The sequence below is a fragment of the Lithobates pipiens genome, unplaced genomic scaffold (assembly GCF_037356315.1).
Source record: "Lithobates pipiens isolate NorthernLeopardFrog02 unplaced genomic scaffold, aLitPip1_a1.2 Scaffold_18, whole genome shotgun sequence".
NCBI classification, from domain to species: Eukaryota; Metazoa; Chordata; class Amphibia; order Anura; family Ranidae; genus Lithobates; species Lithobates pipiens.
The window spans coordinates 101862341-101882821 of NW_027507758.1; the positions used below are offsets into that span (position 1 = coordinate 101862341).

General features: G+C 41.5%; 1 pseudogene; it reads left to right on the forward strand.

The window, feature by feature from the left end:
* The first annotated feature begins 20066 nt into the window (after positions 1-20066).
* LOC143990674 (U5 spliceosomal RNA) lies at positions 20067-20153 on the forward strand (annotated as a pseudogene).
* Positions 20154-20481: the final 328 nt, after the last annotated feature.

Genomic DNA, 20481 nt, shown 5'->3' on the forward strand with positions numbered 1-20481 from the left:
TACATGCCAAAATAGACTGGCCACTATGCAATGAGATTTTTTTCTTATGCCGCGTACACACGATGGGACTTTCCGACAGACTTGGTCTGGCGGTCCAGAGTCCATCGGACAATTCGATCGTGTGTGGGCTCCAGCGGACTTTTTCTTCCCAAAAGTCCGGTGGACCTAAAAATAAGACTGGCTTCAAATTTGTCTGCCGGACTCCGCTTTTAGCGGACAATCCGTTCGACTGTGTGCTATTCTGATGGACTAAAACCCAACGCTAGGGAAGCTATTGGCTACTGGCTATGAACTTCCTTATTCTACAGCATCGCGTTCGAATCCGTCGGACTTTTGGAATGATCGTGTGTGGCCAAGTTCATTTGTTTGAAAGTCCAACGGACCTCAGCTGCAAAGTCCATCGGATTGTCCGCCTGACCAAGTCCGTCAAAAAGTCCGCTCATGTGTACGCGGCATTAGATTAACCAATGAGGTGATTCTCTGCTAATTTCCAATCATCCAATCATGTGCAAGAAAAAAATAATGATTTTTTTTTTCATTTTCCTTGCACGTGAGATTAGGTATTTTTTGCAAAGTAAACATTCCCTTGCAAAGTGAATAGTCTATTTGCCTTCAGTAAATCAACCTCAATGTTTCATGCACACTGCCAGCATCTGACTGACATAAGCAGAGGTTATTCATGAGCTGTCAGAGAATAGAAAAAATGTCTGTAAATACTGCAGAAGAGGGCATATTTAACTAACACAGACAGCTCCATGGTACAAAATACAATAATTCTCAGTACTTACACCTACTAGGAAGAAAAGCAGACCACTAAACTTGTCTATGGTTAGTAATGGAAAGTGGGGCCTTTGTTGCTTATATTTATGGAAGCCAAATGCTAAATCTGGTCATCTCTTGGTCATGCAGGCATATGCTAAACTTTTGGAGTTGCTGTGGAGACCTTTATGCAGTGCCATTTACATCTAGAGTGGAGCAATAGGTATTTCTGGCAATTCCCTTGCTGAAGATAAAATGTTCAAAATTAATTTAGTACACCGGCCGTGCCCCAGGACGACGTCAGTGTGTGATGAAACGCGTCAGTCGGAGCAATGTGATGACGTCACCGTGATTTGTATATCCCAGAAGGACGGGCTGCTAAAGAGAGCTATTCGGCTTGATACCATTTATGAAAATGTTTTGTTGTAAATGCAACCTTTTTTTAACTTTAAATAAATATAAATATTAAGTATGCTATGGCGAGTTTATATCTCTTTTGGGAATTTTCCGTGATCAAATCTTCCTGAGGGCGGATTTCAACATAAAGTTGCCCTGGATGGATAGAGGCCCTGGCTATGTTTTGAGCCGCAAGCGATACTGACCTTCTGTAACAGGAGGTCATTGCAAGCTGGTAAGCAAGCACTCTTTAGGGTGGAGGTGTTAACTAATGATTACGCACTTTTTTTGGTGACGGATTGTGTGTATACCGTTTGAAGGATTTGGTGTCATCACAACTTGGACTTTTCATTTTATTTATTTTACATTTATTTTCACACTTTCTTTATTGGGACTTAGCACAATTCTATATGGGATTATATTTGGTACTGTATGTATGTCACAGGAGAGTTGCTGCTTCTAAGTACAATGTTGCATGAAAATAGAGCAGTTTTTCCCTCGTTATAATTCCTAATTATTGATCTACTGAGATAAATTCAGATGCTAGCGATGTTTTTGCCAGTTCAGATTCTCAAAAGGATTCTAGAAGAAAGAAACAAAATGCTCCTCTAAATAGACTGTCTGCCTTATGCCTGCTTTTGCCGTTGCCTGGACCCTCTTAGCTTAACTTTCACCCTTCTATCTTAGTATCCCTAGTAGTATTTTAACAGGGTGGATAATTGCCCAGAATCGCAAAGAGTAACTGTAATTTGCAGTTTGCTAAACTGGTGCAAAGTTAGAAGCAATAATACAAAACAGGCTCAGAATGGCAAAAACTATGCATATACAGCAGAATAATGAAATGAACAAACATAGGAAAGGTGCACAAACATAGACTCTTCACACCAATATCTATATGATTCAACTAGGGTAACATGTAGATGCATAGAATAGTTTCTTATAAGACTTGATAACAACAGAGAGTCAAGCTTAGAACCACTACAAAACAAAACAGTACAAAAACACAGCTACTTGTGATGATCCTCATAGACAGCATACCCTCACAGTAAAGCCCAGGGTAGCTCTGGTAACAAATGGAGGGATTCAAGGCCTTAAAGCAGAGTTCCACCTAAAAGTGGAACTTCCTTTAATTTGTTTTCTCTCCCACTCCGTTGCCACAATTGGCACCTTTTGGGGGGAGATATTTGTCAAAGACAGGAGTCAATGTCACGGCCCATGACATCACCGCAGGGCTCCCTCCTCCTCCTCCCTCCTCCTCCTCCCCCTTCGCTGGGCCAGTAGGAGAGAGGAGCGAGGCGGTAGGGTTCGCGGCGTGAAGCCATAAGACTACCAGGTTCCCATACCCGCAATGGCGGTAGCAGCACCCGACAGCTGATGGAAACATCAGCTGTGATGCCGACATCGCTGGACTCCAGGACAAGTAAGTGTCCTATTATTAAAAGCCAGCAGCTGCAGTATGTGTACCTGCTGACTTTAAATGTTTTATTTTTTGGGGAAACCTCCGCTTTAAGAACAAAATGCTACCCCACTCTAACTGGAGTATTCTGGTAGCGATCAGAGAGGGGCTCTCCATAATGTTAATAATAATAATAATAATAATAATAGCTGCATTTTTTAGAGACTATGTGTGCTTTTAGTAGGGATTAGGGATGAGCTTCGAGTTCGAGTCGAACTCATGTTCGACTCGAACATTGCCTGTTCGCCTGTTCAGCGAACAGTGAACAATTTGGACTGTTCGCAGCAAATTCGAAAAGCCGGAACACCCTATACAAGTCTATGGGAGAAATCTAAAGTGCTAATTTTAAAGGGTAATATGCAGGTTACTGTCCTAAAAAGTGTTTGGGGACCCGGGTCCTGCCCCAGGGGACATGGATCAATGCAAAAAAAAGTTTTAAAAACTGCAGTTTTTTCAGGAGCAGTTATTTTAATAATGATTAAAGTGAAACAATAAAAGTGTAATATTCCTTTAAATTTCGTAGCTGGGGGGTGTGTATGGCATGCCTGTAAATGGGCGCATGTTTCCCGTGCTTAGAACTGTCCCTGCACAAGTGTTATTTCTGCAGGAAAAAAAGTCATTTAAAAGCACTCGCTGTATTTTCAGCTCCCCGTAATACAGAGAACAGTCATTGAAAGTCATTGATAAAAAAAAAGCTTGGGGTTCCCCCCAAATTCAATTACCAGGCCCTTCAGGTTTGGTATCGATATTAAGGGGGACCCAACGTCAAATAAAAAAATGAAGTGGGGTTCCCCCCAAATATCCATACCAGACCCTTCAGGTCTGGTATGGATTTTAAGGGGAAATCCATGTCAAATAAAAAAAAAATGGCATGGAGTTCCCCCCAAAAATCGATACCAGACCCTTTATCCGAGCACGCTACCAGGCAGGCCACAGGAACAGAAGGGGGGGACGAGAGCACCCCCTCCTGAACCGTACCAGGCCACATGCCCTCAACATTGGGAGGATGCTTTGGGGGTCTGTGACCCCTCAAAGCACCATGTCCCCATGTTGATAGGGACAAGGGCCTCATCCCCACAACCCTGGCCGGTGGTTGTGGGGGTCTGCGGGCGGGGGGCTTATCAGAATCTGGAAGCCCCCTTTAACAAGGGGACCCCCAGATCCCACCCCCCCTGTTTGAAATGGTAAGGGGGTACAAAAGTACCCCTACCATTTCACAAAGAAAGTGTAAAAAATTGTTAAAAAACACACAGACACCGTTGAGAAAAGTTCTTTATTAAAAATAAAAAAAATTTAAAAAGACTCCAGCGGTGGTAATCCACTCTTGCTATCCAGTGATCTCTTCTCGGGGGTCCAGCGATGGGTGATCTCTCCCGATGGTCCAGCGCAGCGCATCCTGTCTCCACCGGAGACACTGCAGGAATCCCGGCAGTCTGACAGGTCTTAGCTGAGGAGGACAGGGCCACCCGTCACCTGACCCCGCCCCCCTCTGATACAAGGGGAAACCCGGGCTTCCCCAGTGACGTGTGGGTGACCCCGCCCCCCTCTGATGTAATGGAAACCGGGGGGTGTTCGGGTAATCCTTAGCTTTTAGGATCTAGCCTGGCTGTTCTCAAATATATTCTAATAGTGGAGGGAATGTCACCTGGCTGCAGATCACTTGCTTAGCTTCCTGTACCTTATCAGGTGCGGCCTCACTGAGCTGCTGAGGGTGGGAAGCATAGAAACATATCTTCTCTGACCATTCCAGGAACCCAAGGAGTTGTGGGAAAAAGAGTTAAAGTGACCTCTGCCGGGGAGATAAACATCATAGGTTAGCGCATGATATACTACAGTGACATAAACAGGAAGGAGGAATAGAACTTCCCAACGTAGCTTTGTACTACAAAGCTATGACATTGGTACAAATTATGAACAGGTGCCATTACTCCCTGAATAAACTCTGGTTGCCCTGGAGAAGACACTGGCAAGTAGAGACCTGGCTGAGGCCCCTTTGATTCCGACGGCCTCTAGGGGCCAGTCAGACTGGATATTGCCATTGACCAGGACAACTTTGTCTTTATGGGATAGATTGAATATCTCCGGGAGGTATGCACCCCCAATATCACCCTTAGCCCCATTGAAAGGGTACCCTTGGTTCCCACCAGGGGAAGAAGAGGGAAGTTTAAATATTTTGGGGAAGAGATGGGAAGGCTACTTGTGCAAGTTTCGCACCAAGAGGCACATTGTTGCCCTTAGCAGAGCTGATATCGTCATTGGGGGAGATACCAATGGCCACCTGGAAGTACCAACAATTAATGGATTTATTTAATAAAATAAAACCCCAGGTTATACTTTTAAACTCTCTTACCATATTTGAATCCTGGTGTATCGAGATTCCAGATTCAAGACATTTATTGTCCCAAATGTATAAATTGGTTCTTAGTAATCAACAGATCTCAATCCCATACTTTATTAGAGAATGGGAAAGAGAATTAGTAAGAATTTTACATCAACACAAATCCATTAGATTAGAGCCATACATTATACTTCTAGAAGTTCCCAAATACAAGAAATGTCTTATAAATTCCTGACCAGATGGTACCGTACCACGGTGCAGTTGGCACAGATATATTCAGCGGTGGACGCTTGGTCCTGGAGGGGATGTGAACAGCGGGGTTCTTTTCTCCACTTATAAAAGAAGTATTGCACCACAACTGTTGAATGCCACAAAAATACTCGAACCTAGGTTTTTGAAATAAACCAAATGTCCCACGATAGGAGATTGGAAAAGGGAGGTAGACAGAATAATGAAAGCTGAGAGATGGGTACACCTGGTTTGAGATTAATATGATAAATTTAGTGATACCTAGGTAGGATGGCAATATTACTCCCGAGAGATATCTGGTGTACAGGTGTAAAAACCATAGACAAACACTGTTCTGTTCTGGTAGCGTTATCATGATTGAGGTAAGGGTTGGATGCATCTGGCATTGTGGGAGTGGGTTTTTTTTGTTTGTTTCTTGAACTGGCGTAGTTGAAATAAAAATCTGAGAGCTATTTGGGAGGGGGATAAAGGGGATACAGGAGAAGGGGAGGATTGTTTCTTAAGTGAGGGGAGGGGAACATAACTAAGCACACAAACACACTAGGCTTGGGAAAACACAAATTAAGACACAGTAGTTCTTTTTGTGTTTTTTGTTTTGTTTTTATTTTATATATATATAAATATATATTATATTATATATATATATATATATTTTGGGGGGGGGGGGGGGGGTTACGCAATATAAAAATTAATATATTTCTGTGATTTATTTTTGTTTTTATTTCCTTTTTTTTTGCACTTAACACTGGTTAGTAAGATTTGAATATAATGATATGGTATAGGGGTATTGGTTATACATGTTTGATGCAGTATTTCATTCTACATCACTTTCCCCCAACCAATTGAACCGGAGCCCCCTCTTTTTTTTTGTGGTGTTTTTGATTACATACATAGCTGTCCCCTGTGAGGAGACGCTGCTGACCGCCTCTCCTTTCCTCACACTCTGTCAGTGTGAGGTGAGGAGTGCTTATTACCGGCATCTCCGTGTTTACACGTGACCGGCTGTGATTGGACACAACCAATCACATGGTTAAAGAGCTGCGCCCACGACTCGTTACACAGATCGGGGTCGCACCATGTCCTAGCAATACAGAGCCGGCATGATCGCCATGCTGCGTGCCCCCAGGGGCGCGTGAGAGAAGTGGTTCTGGGAGGCTGTCATAAGAAATCCATGAGAGCTGCACGGTGGCAAGTGGTTAGTGATGGTTGCATGATTATATACTTACCGATCACGTTTTCTTTTTTTTTTTTTAAATGATGGTAATTGATATTTCACTTTTGTTTTTGGATTTAGAAATGGTTGCACGATTATTTTTTTTACCGATCATGTTTCCTTTTTTTTTCTAGCAAATATCACGGTAATTCATATTTCACCCTTTTTTTTTTGTTAAATAAGAATCAAAAAATAATTTAATAGGATAAGAATGTAATGTGATCATGGTTTGGATTTATGTTAAATTATGAAATGTTTCTAAAATAAAAAAATCTATTATAAAAAAAAGTGACCTGTGCCTGCATTTGAATGCTGCCACTGCCAAACGAACCAGCAAATATCCAGATTTCGATGTCACAGACAGACCAATTTGAGATATAGCCCCATTCACCATTAACATACAGCAGCAGCCCTGAAGAAGGGGGAGTTTTTGTTCCCCCGAAACATCACTACATATTCATCTCCATTTTAATTCTAATTGGATACTGGGCACTCAGTTTATCTACCCCTAGAAATAAATGTGGAAATGGCCCAGTGGTTGCACCCAGAGGTAGCAGCCCAAGCCCGCCAAAAGAGCACACCGCCACTCTTCTGTTAAGTTGAGCCAGAATTATCGGGAGCAAACTCTCCCAACCTGCCCCCCCACCATCACTCACAGGCCCTCAACTGAGTAAGTCAGTCCAGCGCGATCTCCAACCCTTTAGAAAATGATTTTTAAAGGAAGTGGTGCAATAGCAGTCCCATTTCTGGAACCTGTAGAAAATCCAGCAGCCTTTCATATCTCCATCACTTGTCTTTAATCACTTCACCGAAAATTTTATTGGTACTATACCTCCTCGGATGTGTAGCTTAGAGGTTTCTAGAAATAATCAAATCTGTATACAAACTCAAAGCACTACACAATCAAGCTTTTAAGAATACATTAAGGATGTTGCAAATAATAGCTGTAAATTATTGCTTTATACTGAGAGAATATTTTTGGGTGCCCAGAGATCAGCTGCAGGGTCTTTACAGTCTCAGACAGATAACACAATTCACAGAAACCCATTGCATACATTTATCTTTTAGTGAAATATGCAGCAGCCATCTTTGGCAATCAAAGATCAGTGCAGTAGGGAGAAGAAGATTCAAATAAGGAATAAGTTCTCTTTTCAGAAAAAAATAATAAATGCAATTTTTTTCCAGATAAAATTATTACTCTTTTTCATTTATTTTTTTGAGCCTGGAAAGCATTGCACCAGTGAACAGCAGATCACTGGTGCCATGTAGGTCTCCTCCATATCTGCCAAAGTATCTGTGTGCCCATATATCCCATAGGGGCAAGCAGATACAATATGACAGGAAGAATCAATGAACTACCATGGGGCTCCACATGGCCATGGAAGTATACTGAGAACTACAAGCCGATAGCCACAAAGGATGTCGGGGATCGTAGGTCAGAACTTTGTAAATGAATGACTCGTCTGTGTCGGTAGAGCCCCACAGAGCACCCATGTTTTCAAAAAGTGACAGCTAGTATGGGGAACTTCTCCCCGTACTGCTGTCCTTGTGGATGTATATCCTGTCCCAAAACACACTACTACACAGCTCTGTAGATGGTGTTAAAAGATAAGTTCACCTTTCTAAAAATATAAATAAATGCACATTTTTCGCAAGTAAAATTGCATTATTTTAAGAAGCCTACAAAGCAGATCGCGGGTGCAATCTCAGGCTCCTGCTCCTCGTCTGTGTAGCTATTTGCCCATACCTCGTATGGACAGGCAGTTACTAAATGGCAGGAAGCATCAGTGCCCTGGTCGTTAATTGAGAACTAAAAGCCGTCAGCCACAAAGTCTGTCAGTACTTGTAGCTCATTCATTCACAGAACTCTGTGGCCATGTGGGTGGAGCCCCCTACAGCTGCATTCTTTTCAAATTGTGACAGCAGGTGCGAAGATCCCCAGTTCACTGTCACAATTTGAAGGGGGATCATGGAGAGGCTGTAGGAGCAGGAACATGTTTCATATTACACCCTTAAAACAGGTGGAACATGTAATGTGTTCTCAAAGGTGTACTTACCCTTTAAGTCTTTTAACATATGTCCAAACTATACCTGATTTGATTCCTCCTCATTTGTAACTCATTTTGGTCTTATGTACTGTATATAACTGTATAAAAAAGACATCATTCTCCTATCAAAGAGTGTATTACAATGTTAAACCTTTCATCCAATTTCTAAATTGTTGCATTTATACATTTCAAAAACCAGTAAAAAGGAATAAATGTGGTAAAAAAAATAAAACTTGGGCTTAGCCTATCATTTTATGTGTATTATTCTCATATAAAAGGGGTGTAGCGGATGTGTATCTTTTTCCTACATACTGTTTTGCTAATAGATATCCCTCTTTTCCAGCTCAGAAAGTTGGGAGGAATGCTTATTTGATTTTGTAATTTCTAGTGGTGTTTTGGTTAACCCGTTTGAGACCATAGTACAGCTTTAGTCTTTAATGTTTATCAAACCAATATATTTCCAAAAAAATACACTTAAACAATTATTAGCAGATAAAAACACAGCAAATTTTACAAAATTCCTACCAAATATAAAAGCTTAACCTATATTGAGTGAATAAATAACAAATATTTGTAACTTTTAAATTGCGCCTTTTTGCGAAATGGTGAAAATTGAACTGATGAAAAAGTGTAAATATCCACATTTCTCAAAAAATCTGAAGGTTTTAATTTTTCCCTTACAGCTTTCAGAATTTGTGAAAACCCCCATAGCCATATACTTTCTGAAAGAATATGACCTCTAGAATAAAAAGAAGGTGCTACTGATTTTTTTAGACCCTGCAATATTTGTGCAAATGTTTATCAAATCAATATATTGGCAAAAAATGTCCAAAACTCCTGCTAAATCCCTACTAAATATAAAAGCTTAACCTGCATGGAGTTAATAAATAACAAAAAGTTTTAATTTTTACATTGCGCCTTTTTGCAAAATGGTGAAAATCGAACGTACGCAAAAATGTAAATATCCAAATTTCTGGAAAAATCTGAAGGTTTTAATTTTTCCCTTACAGCTTTCAGAATTAGTGAAAGACCCCCAAAACCATATATTTTCTGAAAGCATATGACCTCTAGAATAAAAAGAAGGTACAACAAGATACACTAAAACCATTATTAGCAGATAAAAACACAGCTAATTTTACAAAATTCCTGCTAAATCCTTACTAAATATAAAAGCTTAACCTGTATGGAGTTAATAAATAACAAATATTTGTAAATTTTAAATTTTGCCTTTTTGCAAAATGGTGAAAATCGAATGTACCAAAAAATTTCTCAAAAAAAATATGGAGGTTTTCATTTTCACTTACAGCTTTCAGAATTTGAAAAGAACACTAAAATTAGACATTTTCTAAAAGCACATGGCCAGTAGAATAAAAAAAAAAGTACTACAGATTTTTTGGGTCCTGCAATAATTGTGCAAATGTTTATCATATCGCTATTTTCACTAAAAATACACTAAAATCATTAATATTGCACATAAGCACAACGTAACTTACAAAATTCCTGCTAAATTAGTACTAAAGCCTCATTTACATGTGGCATACTAAAGTGTATGCCCATGGGGGGCCATGTTTACCGTCACAGGGATACACAGGTGTTCCGTGCATCTCTGTACAGGCAGTCTCATTTATGTAGATTGGGATGCAATGGCTGCACAGGCATAGCTGCTGTTCCTAATCTGACATCCGTGTGGGTGTGGGTACATGACCCCGAATGCAGACAGCGTGAGGTCAGGGACATGCATGCGGACCTACATGGGTGGAAAATTGGGAGCAACGGCTCTGTTGGTGCAGTTGCTACATCCCAAATGACATCAATGGGATGGCCTGCACAGAGATGCACGGAACAACTGTGCATCCCTATAAAGGTACGCTGTTTTTACCCTGTGTGAATAAGGCCTTTTATAAGCACACAGATCGGTTCTGCCTGTCCATTTTTTAGGCGAGCCCAATCGGACCACCCATTTTTCTCTATGGAGAGACTGATGTAAATGGACGTGTCCATTTTCACGTGCCTGCATCTGATCCAGTCTGCTAAAAACAGACAGATGGGGATTCCATTCCCCATCCATCTAGCAGATCTGATCAGATGGCATCCGATGGAAATGGACAGGCGGTCCGTTTCCATCTAACCGTCCAATAGAGAATAGAGAGCTGTGTCCGTATCCGCTCTGAATCAGCGGAGCAGACACGGACCTGTCATCCGCCTGCTCAGTGAGGATCAGCAGACATATCCCTCACTGAGCAGGCTTTTTCAGCCTTTTTCAGAGTCCGCTCCATGTTTTTTTAAAGTCACATGATTAGAAAAAGGCTGGGCTTTGGCACATAGCATGAGTTGTGAAAATAGCGAATTAATATTTGCTATCGTCTTACAGTTTCTCCTCCTGGCCAATCAGGACAGATCGGGTTGGCTGGGAGGAGAAGCAGAGATATCCGTGGATAGGTAAGTGTGGGGAGGGGCGACCGTCACCATGGAAGGGTAAGTGCATGTGGACCTCGGGGGTCTTACTATGTTTGTGATTTTTTCTTTTTAATTTACTTAACGCTTTATTTGCCTGCTAGTAGGGGTTAAAAGCTCCCCGCTAGTGCCCAAAATGTGCCGCAAAAACTATGGTAAAACTAGCAGCGCTGCCAGTGTGAAAGAGCTCTTTGTGGGTTTTTTTTTAAATTGACTTTTAAAAAAAAAAAAAATGTAATCGTTTTATTTTATTTTTTTTACATTTTGGGGAGGGGGGGGTCTTTGGTGAGATATCGGAGGTCTAATCAGACCCCCATATCTCTGAAGATAGTCCCTTCTCTCTGTATCACTTTACTTGAATGAATGAGAATCTGTATATAAATTCCATTCATTCTGAAAATTACAGTATGATACATTGTAACACTTGCAGTTACAATATATCAGCTGTCAGTGTCAGTAGGCACATAGCAGCGATCAGTGGTGATCACTGCATGTGCCCTCTTTTCTACTTGGGGGATCTTAGTAAACACATGTTTACTAAAGCCCCCCAAGCCTCAACTTCTTTCCCACCAACACCGCTCCCCCCCCCACAGCGATCTCCAGCCTGACAGATCACGGAGATTTTTGCAGGGAGAAGATGCAGGCGGAGGGAAGGGAAGGAGAGATGCCGCTCAGAGCGACCATGGAACAGAACAGAATTATAGAATTGTTCAGCAGAGTCTGCTATAAATTCTGATATAAACTTATGGTCATTAAAGTGACTATAAGCTTATAAGAGGGAGAGAAATTAGGTCTATACGCTGTACTGACCTGGCCACCTGCGGGCACTTTAGGTCCGTATGGCGTATGGACCTGGCAGTGAATGGGTTAAATGTCTAATTGCAAAATTCTCCTTGCAGTGGGAACATTAATTAACCTTGCAGCAGAGAACTGGAACTATGCAACTGTATGTGTTCCTAATTATAAGGCCTACTGCCGATCAGAAAACTTAGTGATAGAGTTATTGTTAAGTTAACTGATACATACCAATGCTGGGCATCTAGGCTAAGCAAAACAATGCAGCAACATTGCTGATTTATATAGGGCCAACAGTTGGTGCAGCACTTTACAACATGATGGCAGTCAGTACAGTTACAATGCAATTCAATACTGGAGGAATCAGGGGGCCTTGCTTGTTAGAGCTTACAATCTACGAGGGGGGAGGGGGGTCAAGTAATACAAAAGTTAATAACTGTGGAGGGTGAGCTGATGAAGAAAATCAATGTATTGTTGTTAGGTATTGGCAGGATAGGCTTCTCTGAAGAAGAGGGTTTTCAAGGATCGTATAAAGGCAAACAGAATAGGAGATAATCAAACAGATTGGGGTAAGGAGTTCCATAGGATGGGAGAGGCTCTGGAGAAGTCCTGGAGGTAAGCATGGGGGGAGGTGACGAGAGGGAGCTAGTAAGCAGGGGGTCTTGGGAGGAATGAAGAGAACAATTAGGTTGGTATTTATGACTAGGCTAGTGATGTAGCTTGTGGAAGGTTTTTGTAAGTTGTTGTTAGTATTTTGAAGTGTAATATATCTTCTTTAACATTTTTGGACACATTTGTACATCAGGTAAAAACAGGGAGGCATGTTGAATTTTGAGAAGGAGCCTGTATTTTCTGGTTTGCCACAAACAAAACAAACAGAAAAAGCCATGAAAGTCCACACTAAGAAACTTTACTAGTCACGACATGTGTAGAATTTAGTTTATTGTGCTTCATTTTTAGATCATCCATAGAATGTTGCATACAAAGTTAGATGTTTTAGATATTTAAAAAATGCATGCATTAGTACTAGGGCAAAGAATGTGTAAACAAGAGCTCTCACCACATACAGGCAGAAACCATGAAACTTGAACCTGAGGTTGAGAAAGGTCAGCAGGCTTTCATAGTGACTGTGGCTATACACAGCCTGGGGCCCTCCAAGACATAATTAACATAACATGCAGGACTTGAGAGTCTTGAGGTAATTAAGATGCTGTTGTTAGTCCATTTACTGACACTGGCAAGGGATTTGTGGTCTTTAGCTTGAAGCTGACCTCTTGCCATTAAAAGTCAATAATTGTGGTCATTGTTTAGGATGCTTTGTATTCATTTGATCATTTAGTATGAATGTAAATATAGAATAAAGAGACATGAATAATTTTTGTTTGCTTGTAAAAATATTGATTTATTAAAAGAGATACATTTCACATATTCAAAAAGACAATGTATAACAGAACAGGGAAAAAAAATACAAACACAAACATCCTGTTAGCTGGAACACCAATAACATGTTATGGTAGGTCCTCTTTGACATCAGCAGTAGATGAAGGCTTCCAGCTGGAGGAATAACTGGTGTGGCAGGAAAAGTTAAAAGTCATGTGGTATGGTCAGAGCCTAGCAAAATGTCATGGCAGGCAGCAGCCAAATATATAAAGGATAGCCAAGGTCAAGCCATAACAATGGTAAAGAAAATTCTTAGGAACTACCAAAAACTGACATGAAACGTTGTTCTTGGATACTAAAGAAGTGCATTGGGCATCTTTTAAGCTGGTTGCCTTGCTGATGTCAAAAGTACACTGATAGCATGTGTGCATACAGTAAAGGAACTCACCCATGACTAGGAATATGTGGTGAGATTTACTAAAGTTAGAGAGTGCAAAATCTGGTGCAGCTGTGCACAGAAACCAATCAGCTTCCAGGTTTTATTTTCAAAGCTTAATTGAACAAACTGAAGTTAGAAGATGATTGGCTACGATGCACAGCTGCACCAGATTCTGAGTGCTTCAGTTTTAGTAAATCTGCCTCATTGTGTCCTATTCTGAGATAGGGATATCAGTAAAAGGATGGCAGATGCTTATAAGTTTACATACCCTGGCAGAACTTGGGGATTCTTGACCATTTTTCAGAGAACATGAATGATAACACAAAAACATTATTTTCAGTGTTTGACTGAAGCCATTTATTATCAATAAACTGTGTTTACTCTTTTTAAATCATAATGGCAACAGAAACTACCCAAATGACCCTGATCAAACATTTACATACCCTGGTGATTTGGCCTGATAACATGCACACTAGTTTACACAAAGGGGTTTGAATGGCTATTAAAGGTAACCATCCTCACCTGTAATCTGTTTGCCTGTAATTAGTGTGTGTGTATAAAAGGTCAATCGGTTTCTGCACTCTTGACAGACACTTGCATCGTTCATCCAGTGCTGTACTGACGTTTCTGGATTCTGAATCATGGGGAAGGCAAAAGAATTGTCAAAAGGATCGGGAAAAGGTAGTTGAACTGTATAAAACAGGAAAGGGATATAAAAAGATATCCAAAGAAGTGGAAAATGAGGGGTTCTGTTGAAACCAAACCACGGTCAGCTAGACCAACTAAAATTTCAGCCACAACTGCCAGGAAAATTGTTTGGGATGCAAAGAGAAACCCACAAATAACTTCGGGTGAAATGCAGGACTCTATGAAAACATGTGGTGTGGCTGTTTCAAGATGCACAATAAGGAGGCACTTGAAGAAAGATGGGCTGCATGGTTGAGTTGCCAGAAGAAAGCCATGACTACGCAAATGCCACAAAGTATCCCGCTTATAATACTCCAAACAGCACAGAGACAAGCCTCGAACCTTCTGGCACAATGTAATTTGGAGTGATGAGACCAAAATTGAGCTTTTTGGCCACAACTATAAACGCTACATTTGGAGAGGAGTCAACAAGGCCTATGATGAAAGGTGTGTATGAGCTACTAAGGAACAGGAAATTTGGTCAAAATTTATGGCAAGATGAATGCAGTATGTTATCAAAAAATACTGGAGGAACATTTGCATTCATCAGCCAGGAAGCTGCGTATGGGGGAGTACTTAGACATTCCAACATGACAATGATCCAAAACACAAGGCCAAGTTGACTTGTCATTGGCTACAGCAGAATAAAGTGAAGGTTCTGGAGTGGCCATCTCAGTCTCCTGACCTCAATATCATTAAACCACTCTGGGGAGATATCAAACGTGCAGTTCATGCAAGACAGACCAAGAATTTACAGGACCAATTGACTAGAGGAATGGCAGCTTTACCAACAGAGAAGATAAAGAGCCTCATCCACAAATACCACAAAAGATTTCAAGCTGTCATTGATGTTAAAGGGGGCAATACACAGTATTAAGAACTGGGGTATGTAAACTTTTGATCAGGGTCATTTGGGTAGTTTCTGTTGCCATTATGATTTAAAAAGAGTAAACCCAGTTGACTGAAAACAAAATGGCTTCAGCCAAACACTAAACATGAGTGAAAGAAAAGTTTTTGTGTTCTCATTCATATTCTCTGAAAATCCTGCCAGGGTATGTAAACTTATGAGCACAAATGTATATATGAGATGGCAGACAGAGATTGCTTCCTAATGATGTCCTGCAGTGACAAAATGCCTAGAGGCCGGACTTCTGCCTTACGATATCAACTTCTCTGCTGGAATGTCGGCTGGCTCCAGAGGATTGTGGAGCAGTACCCCTGAAGAGGTCATGACCGTGACAACATGCTTTGTGTGGAGCCAGGCGATGAGTGCCAAAACTGGAAGTGATGCAAGAGCTGCAGCCTCACTGTCGGTAGCTACATACATTGTTATTTTTGCCATACTTTGTAATAAAGTGTTTTTTTTAATGTACTGCTTAATGAGTAATTCCCTTATGAGCCTACCTGCAGGGAGAATCCGGCACTTTAAAATGCTATACACTTGGAAATTCGGAAACAGTGCACACCACCATAAGTGCCAGCAGGAGGAGGAAATTTGAACAGCTGCATTTCATGTGGAGTTTGAGATTATCCCCAGTGAGGGGAAGGTGTATATTGACCTGGGAATAGGCAGGTCAATTCTAAAGCCGCGTACACATGGGCGGACTGTCTGGCCAACTAAGTCCGTCAGACAATCCGACGGACAGTCCGTCCTACTAATGAACGGACTTGACCACACACGATGAACAAACAGTCCGTTGAAAGCTTGCGCGATGACGTGTACAGCACGTACGACGGGACTGGAAATAGGACGTCCAATACACAGCAATGCAACCTTCCGCCGTGTAAATCCTTTCTGAGCATGCGCCATACTTAGTCCGTCCAACTAGCCTACTCACGAGCGGACTGTCCGCTGAAACCAAAGTTGGACGGACAATATTACGGAAATTCCGAAATACTTAGTCCGCCAGACTGCACGCTGAAAAAGTCCGCTGAAGCCCACACACGAGCGGACTGTCCGCTGAAATGTGTTTCGGCGGACTAAGTTGGACAGACAGTCCGCCCGTGTGTACGTGGCTTAATAGTGAACACATAAGTCAACGGTGGTGGGACCCACTGTGCACAATATATATAGGATTATCAAGACACAAATGCAAGTTTTTTAATTTTAGCAATCACGAGCACTACAGAAGGAACTGGCCGAGATTCGACAGACATGAATGTACCAAGTTGATTGATCGATCGACTTGGGTACAACCAGCCTGATGGATTTTACTTGTGATTAACGCTAATGGCTGCTATTGCCTCTAGCAATAATCCCTGTCTTCTCCCGGTCGGAATGGCTTCCCCCGCCCCCCCCACCAGCAGATTACAATGTCTCAACAGGAAGGGTTCCCTTATAAGCACTGTCTGTGTTGATGGGGGAATCATGCAAATTTCTTTCCTGCAACTCATGGTGCAACCCATGGTTCACCCAACTGGTGAAGGTGCGCCTATATGATCTGTATGACACAATGTTCCTGCAGACGCAGCACTGTTCTTAATACTGCCTGCCCATATAATCCTGGTAGATACTCCCAGCCAGTCAAAGGGTTCCAGGACCTGGCTCTTTTTCATGCTCTGACTGAGAGAAGCAGACAAAATCTCTGGTCTCCTACATGGGCCTTAATCAGTGGGTAGAAGGCTATGCCATAGCTTTTATCCAGCAATTATTTTCTTTAAGATTTTACTCTGATCAACATAATCCTGTTCTTTAGTGCAGTTTCTCCTTAACCTTTACCCAACCTCCCTGCTTCCCTTTAAATAGTTCTGAGCACCGACATAACAGGGAGGATCAGTAATCATGTGGCCCTGCCATAGTGGTCATATGATTAGAAGTTGGTCCTGCTGTCTACCATAGTTTAGTCTGGATCAGCAGCTGTCTTTGGGCTGGAATCTTATAAACGTTGGCCACAAACCAACACATACAGTATATGTGGTGTGTGGGCATTAAAGCCCACCCTTTTGCCACAGCATATATGTGTCAGGTGGTCATAAAGGGGTTAAGCTGTGGAACTGGTTAACAGGTATCTTTATTTTGCAAACTGCCCCTTTAAAATATGTTTTAGAGGTTGCCATGTTTGTCCCATGATAATGCTAAATCCAAAAATACTAAGGAATACAGATCAACTACAAGGGTAAATTGAATATGATATGGGTTGTCATTGTAATATTGGACAAATGATGTAATGAGATGCTGACAGGCCCATCCCAGGTGACAATCATGTAATCTACTGTATACAATAACCAAAAAGGAATTTGGAAAAAGGGTTGTTAGACCAGATTAAAAATCTTTCCAAGTACCCATAAACAAGTTTACATAGCATGGTGCAAAATTGGCACCCCCTGCTGTGCCTGCTTCTTGTAGATGAATGATGTTCATCAATTGAAAACATTTAGTCTCCATGCATATCAGGTGTAAGTGGAAATAAACAATGACAGAGATGGGTGAAGTGCTATAAATCCTGCATCATGGGAGTATAGAGGTATATAAAGAACTTACATCTAAGGATAAACAAATATAGTTGACACCCAATTATAATGTCTGAAATATATCTAAAAGGTGAGAGGAATCACATGCAGGTAAGGAAGTGATCACGGGTTGTAAAAATAAATTTATGTATTGGGAAATTTTATTAGTGAGACTATCAATGTTTTTCTTTTACATGAACCTGTGGGAGAGTAGAGATACAGTATCTCACAAAAGTGAGTACACCTCTCACATTTTTGTAAATATTTTATTATATCTTTCTATGTGACAACACTGAAGAAATTACACTTTGCTACAATATAAAGTAGTGAGTGTACAACTTGTATAACAGTGTAAATTTGCTGCCCCTCAAAATAACTCATCACACAGCCATTAATGTCTAAACCGCTGGCAACAAAAGTGAGTACACCCCTAATTGAAAATGTCCAAATTGGACTGAATTAGCCATTTTCCCTCCCTAGTGTCACGTGACTCATTAGTGTTACAAAATCTCAGGTGTGAATGGGGAGCAGGTGTGTTAAAATTTGGTGTTCTCAATCTCACTCTCACATACTGGTCACTGGAAGTTCAACATGGCACCTCATAGCAAAGAACTCTCTGAGGATCTGAAAAAAAAGAATTGTTGCTCTACATAAAGATGACCTAGGCTGTAAGACGATTGCTAAGACCCTGAAACTGAACTGCAGCACGTTGGCCAAGACCATATAGCGGTTTAACAGGACAGGTTCCACTCAGAACAGGCCTTGTCATGGTCGACTGAAGAAGTTGAGTGCACATGCTCAGCGTCATATCCAGAGGTTGTCTTTGGGAAATAGATATATGAGTTCTGTCAGCATTGCTGCAGAGGTTGAAAGGGTGGGGGGTCAGCTTGTCAGTGCTCAGACCATACGCCGCATAATGCATGATCAAGTTGATCTGCATGGCTGTTGTCCCAGAAGGAAGCCTTTTCTACAGATAATGCACAAGAAAGCCTGCAAACCATGTCCTGTGGTCTGATGAAACCAAGATAAACATATTTGGTTCAGATGGTGTCAAGCATGTGTTGGGGCACCCAGTACAAGGACAAGTGTGTCTTGCATGTCAAGCATGGTGGTGGGAGTGTCATTCTCTGGGGCTGCTTAAGTGCTGACGGCACTTGGGAGCTACAGTTCAGTGAGGCAACCATGAATGCCAGCATGTACTGTGACAGAGCATGATCCCCCTTTGGAGATTTGGCCGCAGGGCAGTATTCCAACATGATAACAACCCCAAACACACCTCCAAGATGACCACTGCCTTGCTAAAGAGGCTGAGGGTAAAGGTGATGGACTGGCCAAGCATGTCTCCAGACCTAAACCTTATTGAGAATCTGTGGGGCATCCTCAAACCGAAGGTCTCTGACATCCACCATCTCTGTGATGTCCTCGTGGAGGAGTGGAAGATGACTCCAGTGGCAACCTGTGAGGCTCTGGTGAACTCTATGCACAAGAGGGTTAAGGCAGTGCTGGAAAATAATGGTGGATACACAAAATATTGATACTTTGGGCCCAATTTGGACATTTTCCCTTAGGGGTGTACTCACTTTTGTTTCCGGCGGTTTAGACATTAATGGAGTTATTTTATGGGGAGCAAATTTACACTGTTATACAAGCTGTACACTCACTACTTTACATCGTTGAAAAGTGTAATTTCTTCAGTGTTGTCACATGAAAAAATATAATAAAATATTTACAAAAATGTGAGGGATGTACTCAGTTTTGTGAGATACTGTAAATACCATCTAGGTACATATCAGAAACCATAAACCAGGCAGAGACAGAAAATGCAGTTAAAATCACATCTTCAACGAAATAACAAAAAATAACACAGTTTAGGAACGTAGTCAAAACTGAAGCCAGGTTTTGGATGCCAGAGCAGGCAATCAGACGAACCAGGTCAGGAAGCTAGAAGTCAGCATAGTAAAGTACAAAAACAGGAACAGGTATCAGAAGAGAAGTCACCCAGGCCAAGTCATACACAGGAAAATAGGCAGGAACACACTGGAGATCATAGACCATGCAGGGGCCAGAAGGAAATGAGCAAAGCTATTTAAATAGCCAAAAGGGGCTGGCTGTAGGCTGGACTAATGAGGCAGGTAATGGTAACCAGGTGAGTCACTGTGGAAACACTAGGTGTCTGGTAATTTACTGACAGCTGAGCAGCTTCTGTGCACTGAAACAAAAGAGCTGCTCGTAAATAGCAGGAGTCAGCCCTGACAGTATGAAAGCATACGAAAGATCATGACACCACCCCTTGGTCGGAAACACAATAGAAAGAACTTTAAAGGCTGAACCCCAGGTCTAGTCCATCAGCATTTTGTCTGAAAATCCTTGGAAACTCTTGGAAACAGAGGCTGTCTAGGACAACACTTAGGTCTCTCTTCAGATCGAATAAATATTTTCCCTTTTACTAAAGATTTCAATGGAGAGAGGATAAGAGAGTACTTACTGTACCAGATTGGGGGGACCACTGCCTCAAGAACCTTCCTCCCGAAGGAATGATCATAAGCAATAAGGAGGTACAGACAATAATTGCCTGAAGAAAGTAGAGTAACTTGATCATGTTGCAGCCAGACAGATTTGTTTTGGAGCAATATAATTTTTGGAGGCTAGGCAATATTTTCTACTGACTGAGTGTAGAACTAAAAAGGCCAACTAGTTAAATATACAAATTATGACATTGAGGAGATGGAATTCTTCTTCCTTTTCGTTGAAAGTATAAGGAAGAAAGTAAGGTAACTAACAGGTGTGACAGACCCAACTGGGACAGGGGCTTTTAGA